The sequence below is a fragment of the Ovis aries genome, chromosome 15 (genome assembly GCF_016772045.2).
Source record: "Ovis aries strain OAR_USU_Benz2616 breed Rambouillet chromosome 15, ARS-UI_Ramb_v3.0, whole genome shotgun sequence".
NCBI classification, from domain to species: Eukaryota; Metazoa; Chordata; class Mammalia; order Artiodactyla; family Bovidae; genus Ovis; species Ovis aries.
In genome coordinates this window covers 76,626,615-76,637,940 of record NC_056068.1, presented here as the reverse complement: position 1 = coordinate 76,637,940, position 11,326 = coordinate 76,626,615, and the positions used below count along the sequence as shown (strand labels likewise).

General features: G+C 49.7%; 1 protein-coding gene and 1 long non-coding RNA gene across 2 annotated transcripts in view; both read right to left on the bottom strand.

Annotated features, from left to right (window-relative positions):
* The window catches only part of LOC121816723 (uncharacterized), a 28,287-nt gene extending 26,389 nt beyond the window's left edge, over positions 1-1,898 (bottom strand). Inside the window, exon 1 of the long non-coding RNA XR_006056433.2 lies at positions 176-1,898. This is a non-coding gene — a long non-coding RNA (uncharacterized LOC121816723). The remainder of the gene's footprint in view (positions 1-175) is intronic.
* Positions 1-11,326, bottom strand: part of PTPRJ (protein tyrosine phosphatase receptor type J) — a 174,994-nt gene that overhangs the window by 151,275 nt on the left and 12,393 nt on the right. The window lies entirely within an intron of this gene.

Here is an 11,326-nt window from a genome sequence, read left to right as displayed (position 1 = left end):
GTCAGGGATGTTCCTCCTCCCAGACCAGCTGGCGACCTCCTCCCGAGCCTGCCTGCACCTGCCACGTGTCCCTCCCTGCCGCCCCTCCAGACATGTTCCAGCAGGTTCTGGTCCCCCCTTCTTCCTTTCTCCTCCTCGCCTCCCTTCTGCCCTTCTCTCCCCACCCTGCACTCACTTCTTGCTCATTTCAGTCTTCAGGGAGGCAGGAGGCTGGGAGAAGAGCCCCAGGTTCCAGACGAGGAAGGTCAAGTTCAGAGGTGACAAGATCTGCCCAAGGTCACAGAGATGGTGCCAAGAATCCAACTGACTCTCACTGACTCCAGCTCAGGGTTCTCTGCACTGTCGCAGCTGAAAGGCAGGTCCTGCCCCTGACGCCTGTACAAGGCCTCCCCTCCCCACACACCCGGCTCACACCGGTGCACACACACCCCACTCTATCCCACTCCCTGACACTCTGCAGCACCACTCAGCCTCCCAGGGAGGCCACCGCCACCACCCGATCTCCAGGAGCGGGTGGCCTGCCAGCCAGCTGAGCGCAAACTGAGCTGGACTTACCATTTTCTAGCCGGGCAACTTAACTTCACCTCATTGAACCTGAGTATCCTCACCTGTCAAAACGGAGTAAGATCAGACTCTGCTTCAGAGGGCCTTAGAAAAGAAGTACGTTAACTTGCCCTGGACTGGCCTGCTAAGGGTGGAGACAACACGGGCCTCCTCACAGACCATCTTGCTCAAAGGCTCCGAACCTACTCCCCAGTTCATAATCCTCTCACAATGAAAACCTCTGTCCGCGGGAAAACCTACACGCAAATGTTCACAGAAGCATTATTCACAACAGCTGAAAAGAGGGATTAGGGCAAATGCCCATCAATTCATTAAAGCAGAAATAACAGCTGGCGGGGGGGTGGGGGGCTATGGTGGAGCATTACTTGGCCACGAAAAGGAATGAGGTGCTGCTATTCTCCAGTATACCTTGAAGGAATTCCCTGGCAGTCCAGTGTTTGGGACTTTGGGATTTTAATGAAGAGGGCACAGGTCCAGTCTCTGGTTGAGGAACCAAGATCCTGAAAGCTGTGTGGTGCAGTCAAAAAAAGAAAGAAGAAGGATGGACCCTGAAAACGTTATGCTAGATGAAATAAGCCAGAAAGATACAAGAGGACAAATATTGTACAATTCTTCTTACACGAAACACACAGAGCAGGCAAATTATTAGAAACAGAAAGCAAATTGGTGGTTGCCAGGCGCCGGGAGGAAGAAGCATCAGAAGTGATTGCTAATGGGCATGGGGTTATTTTGCGGGGGGGGGGGGGGGGGGGGGGGGGGGGACGGGGGGCAGATAATGAAAATATTTTGGAGCTAGGTAACAGAGACGATTGCCTCTGAATATAGTAAAAACAACCAAGTTGGAGACTTTAAAAGGATGAGTCTTGTGGTACCTGAATTACATCTCAATACAGCTGTTAACTTTTAAAAGACCATGAAAAAATAACAACAAAACAACAGTTAGGATTTCCTTGTAGCTCAAAGGGTAAAGAATCTGCCTGCAATGCAGGAGACCAGGGTTCGATCCCTGGGTCGGGAAGATACCCTGGAGAAGGGAATGGCAACCCACTCCAGTACTCTTGCCTGGAGAATCCAATGGACAGAGAAACCTGGTGGGCTACAGTCCATGGGGTCACAAAGAGTCGGACACAACTGAGTGACTCACACACACACACACAGACACACACAACAGTTAGTATTTAAAATCTGTAAGAAAATCCTCCTGTAAGGCCTCGGGCTCTACAAGTCTGAGTCTAAAGTACTCAGACTCCAGACACCTTCCAGCCTGGCCCCAGCCCACCTTGCCACAAACACACCAAACTTGCTGACTGCGACTCCCCCACTGGACCCAGAAGGAGTCCTCCCCACTGCCGGGCTGGGCGCCCAACCTTCAGCCCCGACCAGGGACCAGGGTAACTCGTTTGGGCTCCCTTCTGTCTCAGCTACCGGCCGTTATTCTGAGGGCCATCCCCTCCATGGCCTGACGCTGATCCAGCAGCCCATCTCATCTCTCCTGCTAAACCAGAACCTCCCAAAGGAAGCCCATGTGGGGCAGCCTGCTTTCCTCTGCTGTCCCCACCCCTCAGGCCTCTGCTGCGTCAACACCAAAAGGAGATCCCCAAGTCTGCCTGTGGGCTGAATCCTTGATAACAGGGCTCTGCACCCTGACCTCAGCACTAGCAGACTGACTTACAGGTAGGGAGGGGCGGGGTGAGGCAGGAGGCGCAGCGAGGATTTGAACGCAGCTTTCTCTGCCTGCTTGGAGAAGGAAATGGCAACCCACTCCAGTATTCTTGCCTGGAGAATCCCATGGACGGAGGAGCTTGGTGGGCTGCAGTCCACGGGTCGCAAAGAGTCGGACACGACTGAGCGACTTCACTTCACTTTCTCTGCCTGCTATGCTAGCACGTGCTGCCATTTTCAAGCTGTAACCAGGAAGGCCTAGATATCTAGGAAGCACTCAATAACATTTCATTTCCCCGATGTCCCCCCAACCATCACATAATTCAAGTTTAAGATACGGCAGGGCAGACATCTCTAACAGAAGTGAATACAGCTGATCATCTCTCCAATCGGAAAATACCCAACTAGGCCCAGCTGGCTTCTGGCTGTGCTTAGAATTTTCTAGGTACCTAACCACTCCAAAATCACTGTAGATGGTGACTGCAGCCATGAAATTAAAAGATGCTTACTCCCTGGAAGGAAGGTTATGACCAACCTAGATAGCATATTCAAAAGCAGAGACATTACTTTGCCAACTAAGGTCAAGGCTATGGTTTTTCCAGTGGTCATGTATGGGTGTGAGAGTTGGACTATGAAGAAAGCTGAGCGCCAAAGAATTGATGCTTTTGAACTGTGATGCTGGAGAAGACTCTTGAGAGTCCCTTGGACTGCAAGGAGATCCAACCAGTCCATCCTAAAGGAGATCAGTCCTGGGCATTCGTTGGAAGGACTGATGCTGAGGCTGAAATTCCAATACTTTGGCCACCTCATGCATAAGAGTTGACTCATTGGAAAAGACCCTGATGCTGGGAGGGATTGGGGGCAGGAGGAAAAGGGGATGACAGAGGATGAGATGGCTGGATGGCATCACCGACTCGATGCACATGAGTTTGGGTGAACTCCAGGAGCTGGTGATAGACAGGGAGGCCTGGCGTGCTGTGATTCATGGGGTCGCAAAGAGTTGGACACGACTGAGCAACTGAACTGAACTGAACCAGACAAGTGTAGACTTTGGTGCAAAACACAGATAGTGACCTGACATTTTCCCCAAGCATTAGGGAAAAAAAAGAATTAACGAATTTTTTTAAAAGATTACACAAAACAGATTCTATATGAGTCACACGTGGTCAAAAGCGGCATGAGGCAGCCAGCCACCACATAGCCCAGTTGGCACGTCTGCAAATGAAAATATTAAATTTAAAATCTGTCTTTAAAAAATGATAACACCCAGTGCCAGTGTGGGCGTAATGAAGCAGGCAGTCTCATGCATTCTAATGGCAATATAAACAATACACCCCTTTTGGAAAGTCATTTGCCAAGTGGTGTCAAAGATTATAAAGATGCTTGGAAATTAATCCAGAAGAAATCATTTCTGTTTCTCAGAAAAAGCAACAGGCATGAAGATGGTCGTCCCTACATTACTTGTAACAAGGGGAAAATTGGCTGCTGCCTAAAACTCTAAATAGGAAAAAGCTTAAGTGAATTACAGAACATTCACCCCGTGCAGAATCCTGCAGCTATTAAAAATCATGGTTATATCATCCATGTATCACCGGGGAAAAATGTTTTGCTCTTCATTTGGCCTTTTGACCTCAGAGGTCTGAAACTGTCCCTGTTCTGTGATCACCATTATTTTATTTATTTTCTTCGAAACTTTAAACTTTTTATTTTGTATTGGCGTGTAGCCAGTTGACAATGCTGTGATAATTTCGGGTGGACAGCGAAGGGACGCAGTCATACACACGCATCCATTCTCCCCCAACCCCCCTCCCTTCCAGGCTGGCACACAATGTTGAGCAGAGTTCCATGTGCTATACATAGCTTCTTGTTGATTATCCACTTTGAATATATTAATAGCAGTGATCACAATTATCTTAAACAAGAAGCCGCATGGACTAAATCATAGCTGTAACTGCTTTAAAATATAGTAGTTCTGTGATAAGGAGAGATACATGGCTTTTCCCCCCCATTTCTCCAGCTTCTTTTAATGTTGTTATGCCACCCAAATATAATTAGGAAAAAATAATTTAAAAAAAAAAAGACCAAACTCACTTGAGGCTTCTCAGTCTCACATCAACCCTGAGGCCTGCTCACCCCAAAGTGTAGCAGCTACTGGAAATGCAGGCATGGCTGTTCACACTTCCATTTATCAGAACAGGGCAAGTCCTTCCAGAAAATGCCTCAGCAAGTTGATGCCCAACCCAGGCCCAGCAGTCATAAAGTCACATGTCCAGTTAAAACCATCACAACCACAAGAAGTGCCCAAGTAGTCAGGCATAAACGGCTGATGAGTTGGAGTGACAGGATTGAGACCTTTTCTTTTTTAATTTTTTTTTTACTGGCCCTAGTCACAATGCCAGGCACAAAGTAGACACCTGATTAAATATTTGAGGCAAAGAGTTTTTTTGTTTTGTTTTTTTCATGGGAAATACACTCATTTGCCCACACTCCCTGAGTGCCTGGGCTCAACACCCTGAGCAAGCCTTGGGGACTCATCACCACCACCCATCTGGGGCCACCCGGATATGGTTTCATAAATTCAAAACACTCTGACTCTAGAACCAAACTGCCAAAGTTTGAACTCTCACGTCTGGCTGGATTCACGGTGTGACCTCAGGCTGGTTGCCTAACCTCTCTGGATCTCGGTTTTTCTTTCCTACAAAATGAAGGCAAAAAGAGAGCCTCCTCCTGAGGTGGTCATGAGGATTCACTCAGTCCAAACACATGAAGCCCTTCGCACAGTGCCTGGCACACATAAAGCATTCAATCCATGCCAACTAAGCATTAACACTGAGCTTCCCAGGTGGCCAGCCCTAGTGGGAAAGGACCGGCCTGCAAATGTAGGAGATGGAAGAGATGCGGGTTCGACCCCTGGGTCGGAAAGATCCCCTGGAGAAGGACACGGCAACCCACTCCAGTCCTCTTGCCTGGAGAATCCCATGGACAGAGGAGCCTGGTGGGCTACAGTCCATGGGGTCACACAGAGTCGGACACAACTGAAGCGACTTAGCACAGCTGCACAAGCATTAATATTGCCTGTCATTCCATTTTGCAGACAAGAAAGACTGGGTCTCAGACAGGTTCCATAATCTCCCAAGATCACACAGCTAGTAAGACGCAGTGCTGGGATTCAAGACGCAGGGATTCAAACTGAAGTCCAAAGGACTTAAAAATCTGGGCTTTTTTTTTAAACTAGAGCATGCCCTCTCACAAACACATGCACATTCGGGCTGTCATGGCTAAAGGTAAAAACATTATGAGATCATTGGAAAGAATATGAGACTGAGAGGCGGTTAACTGGGATCCTCGTTGGTTGCAACTTGGGGATAATACCAGGTCTATGTCAAGGTTGTTCTTTTAATTCATCCATTTACCAAGCATCTTTTTGAGGCAGGCTCTGTCCAAGTCATGAGAGATGGAGCAGAGACCCAGACAGGGTCCCTACCTCCTGAAGTTCTTATTCCAGGGAACAGGGAAACAGAAATGGCAACCCACTGCAAAGTTCTTGCCTGGGAAATTCCATGGACAGAGGAGCCTGGTGGGCTACAGCCCGTGGGGTGGCAAAGAGTCAGACACGACTCAGCGGCTAAACCACAAGGGAAATAGAAACAGCAAACCACTAAGACAGTTTCTGGCAAGCAGGGAGGAAATGAAGCAGGACAAAGGGCTGGAGGGGTCTGGGCAAGTCACCTGAGTTAAAGCCTGAGAAGGAACCAGAAGGATCTGGGGAAGAACGTGTAGCAAGTCCTCCCAACCCACCAAGGGAGAAAGCGGGGTGAGTACCAGTGTCTGCTACAAGAGAACCAGCATGAATGGAATCGGCAAAAAGGAGCAGGTGAACAGGGTGAGTCAGAGAGGAAGGATGGATCTGGTCATCCAGACCCAAGGTTTAGGGTCTTGCAGACACACCATATGGGTTTATATATGAAGCCACGTGGGTTTAAACAGCGGGATTACACACCTCTATGGGACAAAAAGAGCCTCTGCAGGAAATTAAAAGAACCTAGTATATGGCTGGCCCTTTATGAAGAAAGAAACCCTAGTTTCCTTCCCCTGCCTCACTAGACCTGGACAACCATATGCTTTCCAGACTTCTGATTCAAAAAACAAAAAGTTTGGTCTTGGTGATTCTCATCCCTGGCCACACTTTAACACCACGTGAGGCGTCTGGAAAAATAAAAATGAAACAACAAAGCTGGGGGAGGTGTGTGGCCACCCACCCAGAAGTTCAAATCCCACTGGTTGGAGTGGGGGGCCTCCAATCAGCATTTTCTAGAAGCTCCTCAGGTACAGCCACGGTGGGGAAGAGACCACCAGAAGTGGCTTCTAAGGCCTTCTCCCTGCCTGCGGTAGAAGTGCCACCCAGGAAAGGTGCTTCCCACGTAGCGCTCACGGTAAAGAACCCACCTGCCAAAGCAGGAGATACAGGAGACGCAGGTCCGATCCCTGGCTCAGGAAGATCCCCTGGAGGCGGGCACGGCAGCCCGCTCCAGTATTCTTGCTGGAGAACCCCATGGACAGAGGAGCCTGGAGGGCTACAGTCCACGGGGTCGTGAGAGTCGGACACAACCGAAGCGACTTAGCACGCACACCGGAGAGGTGCCCAAAGACAGACCCAGCCACCTTTTGAGGCAGCAAGCTCCTTCTCTCTAAAGACAGTCCAGCAAAAAATCACTTTCTCGGAGATGAAACCCAAGAATTAGATACCCTTAAAAGATCCCTTCCAAAAGAGATTTTTGTGGTTTTATGACTTGCTGGGTGACCCTCTAGTGAGTACTTAGGCCTCAGTGTCTCAGCTGAAATCAACGAGAGCAAATAAACCTGTGCTACCTCTTGCCTTGCTTGTGGCTGTGACAGACATCACTAATTGATCCCAGCACTCTCTCCAGCGGAGCGAGGCCAACCCAAGTGGTCTAAGAACCCTGCCATGGAGGGCTGGCACAGCCACTATCAACCACTTGAAAATGGACTCAAACTGGAACCCATCTGTCCTAGCCTAATGTCCCTAAGGTCCTTTCTCACTCTTCAAGATGAGGATCCTTTTTATCTTCTGATAAGCCACACTTAACCACCAAGTAGCGTGCCAGTGAGCTCAGGTGGTTTGACGGAGATCGCAGAGTCCATCCCTGAGGGCAGATTCTGCTTTCCTTTGCTCTCTTCTCTCAATCCCAGGCTCTCCGTCCTCCCATGACACCCCCCCCCTCCCCTCCAGACAGGTGCACCCCCCACACATTCACTGAGCAGGGCCTGAGACTGGCTATATGCTTAGATCAGGCAAGCCACTCCCATTCCTGGAAAAGTTCATCCAAGCTGGTGCCCTGTGCTATCACTGATAGTTGAGACAATAATAACAACAGCAGCTGGCATTTATGGAGCACCTTCTGTATGCCAGGCACCAGGCGGGGGGCTCCCCATGCATTTTCTCATGGCATCTCAATCAGAATCCTTTGAGGTGTTTATTAGCCCCATTTGGCAATGCAGGAAAATTCAGGCTTTGAAAGCTATTTAAATTGCTGTTGATCACAAAGCAATAGAAAGATTCCTGAGCAGCCCCATCCCTGGCTCTGGGCAAGTCCCCTCACCTCTTTGTGCCTCAGCTCTGAAATGGCCAGAATGAAATGGATGAAGAGGGAGCCCAGCACCACATGTGGCAGACCAGTGGCCAGCTTGGGAGAACTTGCTGGAATCTGGGTACAAGACTAGAGCCACTAGAAAGAGTATGTCTTGACCAGCCGTGACCGACACTGAGGGAGGAACCCTTTGTTGACTTCACAAAGTGACATGTCCTCAAACAGCTGCGTCAATATCAGACTTTCAGAAACCCAACCCTCTTGGACAGGGCTTTCCAGGTGGCTCAGTGGGTAACGAACCTGCCCACCAACACAGAAGATGCAGGTTCAACCCCTGGGTGAGGAAGAGCCCCTGAGGAAGGCAATGGCAACCTACTCCAGTAACATGCATGAAAAAATCCCAGGGACGGGGAGCCTGGTGAAACCACAGTCTGTCGGGTCGCAGAGAGTTGGACACCACTGAGCACCATGCACGAACCCTTCTCAACCCTCCTCGCCCTGGGCTGGCGCTACCACCATCTCAGCAGGTTTTCCAGGGTTCATCCTCCAGCCTTGCTCCTGCTGGTCTCCCTGTCACTGGCTCTGAAGGCATTATCTCTAGGCTTATGCCTACCTCTGGGGCTGCAAAACACTCAAAAAGCTGAAAAATCTTCTAGGGAGGTGGTGGGAGGGGGAACTTGGCAGTGCCTCTGTGTAATGCGATCTCCTCTTGACCAGTCTATCTCTTGTGCGGAACTCGGCACATCTGGCTTCACTCCTAATAAACACGAAGCCTTTCCTTCAACTTCACATGCCCTGCAGGAAAGCTTCGAACCACACTTATCACATTAACACGGGCTTCCTGTCCCACTGGGCAGGATGAGAACAGTGCCAGCTATTCCCATTTTGCAGAGGAAGAAAGTGAGCCTGAGCACACAGGGAGGAGCCTGGCACAGGACTCGACTCCTGGGTGCCGAGACTCCCAGGACAGCACCTGACCTGCATAGCATCCCTGAAAGGTACTCACTGCACAAGCAGAGGCTGAATGGGAGTCCTCTTCTGAGACCCAGCGGTGCAGCTATTCGTCACATCTGTAAATGCACTTGTTAGCTGAGATCTTGTGACTGTCTCACAAGAGGAAATCAGCGGGGGACTTCCCTGGCAATTCAGGGGTTAAGACTTCGCCTTCCAATGCACGGGGTGCAGCTCAATCCCTGCTCGGGGAGGGAAGATCCCACATGCCTCTTGGCCAAAAAACCAAAATATAACAGAAGCAATATTGTAACAAATTCAATAAAGACTTTTAAAAGGGTCCAACCAAAAAAAGAAAAGATGAAGTCAGTGACATCATCACCTGGGAATGGAGGGACAGCTGGGCCCGCCTACTAAGTCAACGTTACCCCTCAGGGGACATTTGGCAGTAGCTGGAGACTGTTTTTTAATTGTCACAAGTTGCGGGAGGCAATGGGCAGAGGCCAGGGATGGATGCTGCCAAACAGCCTACAGTGCATAGACTAGTCCCCCAAATGAGGGATTATTTGAGGTTGAGAAGCCCTGGTCTAAAGGAATAGTAGCTGTCCCCTCTCACCCCCAGTGACCCTGGGATACAGCCTCAAAGCCTAAAGGCCAGATTCCAGGGGACAGCAAAGGCTCAGTACCACATGTGCCTCTTCCAAAGGAAATCAAATGGCTGGTCACAGACTTTATGGTCAGACAGAGGCCGAGCGCCTGAGTCTTACCCCCGTCCAGTCCCTTTCCTTTTTTGTAACTTTTACTGATATTTAGTTGCATGTGTGAGGGCGCTCAGTCATGTCCAACTCTTTGTGACCCCATGGACTGTAGCTCTCTGTCCATGGGGTTTTCCAGGCAGGAACACTGGAGTGGGTTGCCATTCCCTTCTCCAGGGGATCTTCCCAACTCAAGGACTGAACCCGTCTCTCCTGCATCTCCGGCACTGGCAGGCGGATTCTTTCCCACTGAGCCCCCCGGGAATCTCTACTGATATTCAACAAGCGGTGACTATTTCTTTGCAATGCCTACCTTATCTTAGCTGCTTCCTCTAACAGCCCTAGAGCTGAATCATACAACCACCACTATTTTATAGACGAGCAAAATGAGGCACAGGGGGGTTAAACCACATGACGAAACACGCTTTCTCATGGGACTCCCATGCAGTCTTCTTCCTCAAGAGCCTGGGCTCCGACAACTGCACACACTGTCTCTCAGTTCCAGAAACAAGCCCAGAGTTTGGTGAGACTGTCCCCAAAGTGACTTTAAGCCCTCTGACATCCATTCTCACAGGGATGGACTCCCAGTAGCCAGATACAAGGAAGCTAAGTTGGAGGTTATGATTGACTGGAGAGGTGCACGGGTCGGTGCTATGAAACAATTTCAGCAGCAGGTCTGAACTCTAACGAGAATGCAGAATCAGAGGTGGTATCAGGTAGAGCGGTTTGCAGGAGGAGAGGACCTCGAGGGATGGATTCAGGCAGGAAGTCTGAAGACAGGTGCTGGATGATGAAGCCAAGCTATAGGTCACCGGGATGGGTACAGCTACCCTAGAGAGACAGGCTGGGCTGCAGCGTGCTAGATCTAAAAGGTGAGATTAGTGCTGGCTAAATGTTTCCTGCCTGAAGCAAGAATGTGACAGGCCGGCATGACCTCACCAGCAGGGAGAAAAGGCACACGGGGCCATTATTTTCCTCCAGGAAGAGCTGACTCTCTCTAGCTGCTTGTATGTGACCTCTTTCTCTCCACCCCTCTGTCTGATGATCTCCTGCTCCAGCTTAATTAACATTTTTCTCTTTTAGAGGTCACTGTGATTCACAGTGAATATATGCCCACATCTTCAGACATGCTAGCGTGTCATCTGAAATAAGAGCCCCCATCTGTACCCCTACAATTTCTCTTCACGCAGTAGGGTCTGGTGACCACTCTAGACAATACTACTCCTGGACACCAAGGCAGAAACTGTCTCAACACCTACACAGCAGGTCTTCTCCTTGGATGCATGGCAACTATAGCCCAAAGTCAGGAAACACCATGATACTACAGGTGAGTTGGGAGCTCACATTTAAGCCATACCTTCCCTCATTTAACCCTAATAACATGTGGCCCAGTAATTATGACCATTTTCCCAGGTGATGTAACAAGTTTCCAAGACAAGGCTGCAGAAGACGAACATGGATTTGGATGCATGTTCTGCTGATGCTAAAGCCCACACCCTTTGTCATGCTGCTCTTCTCCTGGGACACCCCAAAGACATGTCATCCATGCCCAATTTCAAGCTCTATGAAATCCAAATTCGTTCACAAAAGGAAGGTCAAGACCCCAAAGCCATGCCATTATGTCATCATTGGATCTGAGCCAAGGCCCCAAAGTTTCAGGTAGCCTTTACCACTTAGAGGGGCTTCCCTGGTGGCTCAGAGGTTAAAGCGTCTGCCTCCAATGCGGGAGACCCAGGTTCAATCCCTGAGTCGGGAAGATCCCCTGGAGAAGGAAATGGTAACCCA